This window comes from Rhamphochromis longiceps, linkage group LG3 (assembly GCF_057381845.1).
Source record: "Rhamphochromis longiceps isolate RC_006_pf linkage group LG3, R_longiceps_female_GT1.1, whole genome shotgun sequence".
In the NCBI taxonomy this organism is placed as follows: domain Eukaryota; kingdom Metazoa; phylum Chordata; class Actinopteri; order Cichliformes; family Cichlidae; genus Rhamphochromis; species Rhamphochromis longiceps.
The window spans coordinates 42,783,134-42,785,755 of record NC_140559.1 but is presented as its reverse complement, the minus strand read 5'-3'; the positions used below and the strand labels follow the sequence as shown (position 1 = coordinate 42,785,755).

The window sequence follows — 2,622 nt, the reverse complement described above, 5'->3', positions numbered from 1 at the left end:
GAACACCGCGTTTTCATGTTTGTTTATATGAAAAAAGAAAGTTAGTCAATTTATTCTGTGCACCGACAAACTGATACTGAAGTAAATCCTGCCTCAAGCATCAAAGCCTTTATGTTGGCACAACAATAGAAACATTGCTGCCTGGATTTTATCATTTGATTGCATTTTATTACAAGTCCATGTCTCTTCTACCCTAGCACAAAAGTGTGTTTGCAAATTAAACTCTGATCTGTGTTTTCATGTTGGCACGTCCATATTTCTGCAGTAAAAGTTGCCTGACTCTACCTTCTCTATTTCTTTTAGCAGTGTAAAATTCAAACCAACTTCCAGATAATCCAAACTGTTGTACAACACTGAGTTATATTCAGCAAATTTAAGGAGGACTTCCTGCTGGAAAACATGTCTGACAGCATACAAACAAAAAGGAGAAGAACAGATCCACAAACTGTCCTCTGTGACATGTGTGCAGAGGACAGGAAACCAGCAAAGAAGACGTGCATGAAGTGTGAGATCTCCATGTGTGTCCAGCACCTCCAGGCCCACCTGACCACACCTGTGTTACTGCAGACTCATCCTCTGACTGAACCCATGGCTTTATGTGGGAACACCAAATGTTCTCAGCACGGCAAGCTCCTGGAGTACTACTGCTTGGACGACATGACCTGTGTGTGTGTTTCCTGCGCCATTGAGGACCAGCACCGCCTACACAATATGAAGACCTTCTCCACAGCCCACAAAGAGCTCCTGGAGAAGCTGAAAGCTGAGCAGCTGATCTTACAGGAGAAAACAGACGATGAGAATGTGAGTCTGGAAAAGTGGGAGAAGAGTGAAAGAGGGAAGCTGGGTCGCTGCAGTGTGCGTCTGATTGAGGCTGTGACTAAGCTGCGTGACATCTCTCTGACCAGCGTCCAGAGCTCGGTCTCTGCTCGTATGGTGTCCCTGAAAACCAGCAAGAGCAGCCTGGAAGCAGCACAGAAGGAGAAGGACACCTTCAGATTCCTGCAGATTCTCAGGTGCATCAGGATGTGGAGAAGGCCAAAGCTGTGGATCTGAGAAAAGGGCTGGAGCCGGGCAGCCATCGGGACAAACTGGTTGAGGAGATGAGACAGAATGGGGAGAAGATGGTGAAGCAAGCGTCTCAGTTCTGGGGATCATTGCTGACTCTGGTTGATCCTGAACACCACCAGGAGCTTGTTCCCACTGGTTCAGACCTGATCTTTGAGCCACAGTCTCTGGGTCCTGGCATGTCGCTGTCCAAAGACAACAGGAAGGTTTTCCACAACAGCTGGCTGGGACAGTGCTGTGCAACTCTTCTAATCTGTAGTACCAAGACAGCCAGCAGCTTTCAGAGGTGGGTGGTCAGTCTGTCCGAAGAGTCTGATTGGACGATTGGTTTATGTGATAAAAAGTGTGCAAAGAATTTGAAGGATGGAGCTGTGTATGGACTGATCTGGGAAGATAAGCAGCTCAGCAGCCTCACAACAAAGAGAAATGAAGGTTCTCAATCATCCACTTCACAAGGTTTGAAGGTGCAAAATACTGGCACAGCCAAAACTGGGACCCAACTCGTGACAACCTCTTCATTAATCACATATCAGGGCGAGAACGGAGAAGAGCCTGTACCACAACCTGAAAAGGTGGAGGTGTTGTGGAACTTTACTGCCTCCACGCTGTCCTTCTTCAGCAGAACCGGACAGCACCAGAGAGAAGAAATAATCACAATGAAGCTTAAAGTAAGCATCAACAACTGGGACCTGGTCCCATTTGTCCAACTGGGAAAGCAAAATATCCACAGCACAACTCAGCAGCAGGACTGGAAGTGTTCATGTGGGAAAGGATACAACTGGAATTGTAACAGGTACCGGGACAATAGTTCTGGCTACTCCCACCAGTTTGTTTGTTCCTGTGGAAAAGCTCTTAGTGTCACAGAGGTGGTTTGTAAACTTTGCCAATCATAGCTCTGTTTGTTTGTTTTTTTCACAAGAGGAATATAAATTTAAGTCACTGATGAATTCAGTGTGATGAATCTTTAGTGATGAATTTGTAAAATTTGAAGAGTAAACAAAATTCAAATCAAACATGAAATGCATATTCGCTTGCATGTTTTACAATTTTACTTATCTTTTGCATTTGGTTCCAATGTAGCAACAAAGTCTTTTAGTTTAAAGTTTTCTGCTTGATTTCAGCTGCAAGTTGAAGATGTTCGTCTCCATCTACTGTTGGTGCTCTCACACAGCTCTTTGGCCTCATTAATGAGAACAAAGAAACTTCTGTTTTTGATACACTGTAAATGATTTGATCAATAATGAATTAAGTTGATGTTCAGTTTGGAATGTTTTTGTTTAGTTAAAGTGTTGACAGTTTTATTTTTTTTTTAAAAATACATAATAAGAAAATAAAGGAACCCAGCAAGGGAACGTCATCCATAAGATATTATGGGAAATTAATAAATGCAATTAGTTGCATCTGATCACCTGTGTTGTTGTTCCTACAATATCATAAAAACTGTAACTGCTCAATCGTGATGTCTGAACTGTTCAGTTAACACAAGAGAACTCTCACTTGGCTAACAGAAAACCTAACTCAATAATGTTTGCTATATTGCATAAATTAACAAAGAAA

The 2,622-nt window shown here is 42.8% G+C and overlaps 1 pseudogene; it reads left to right on the top strand.

Moving 5' to 3' along the window:
• The first annotated feature begins 328 nt into the window (after positions 1–328).
• LOC146674846 (uncharacterized) lies at positions 329–1,958 on the top strand (annotated as a pseudogene).
• The last annotated feature ends 664 nt before the right edge of the window (positions 1,959–2,622 follow it).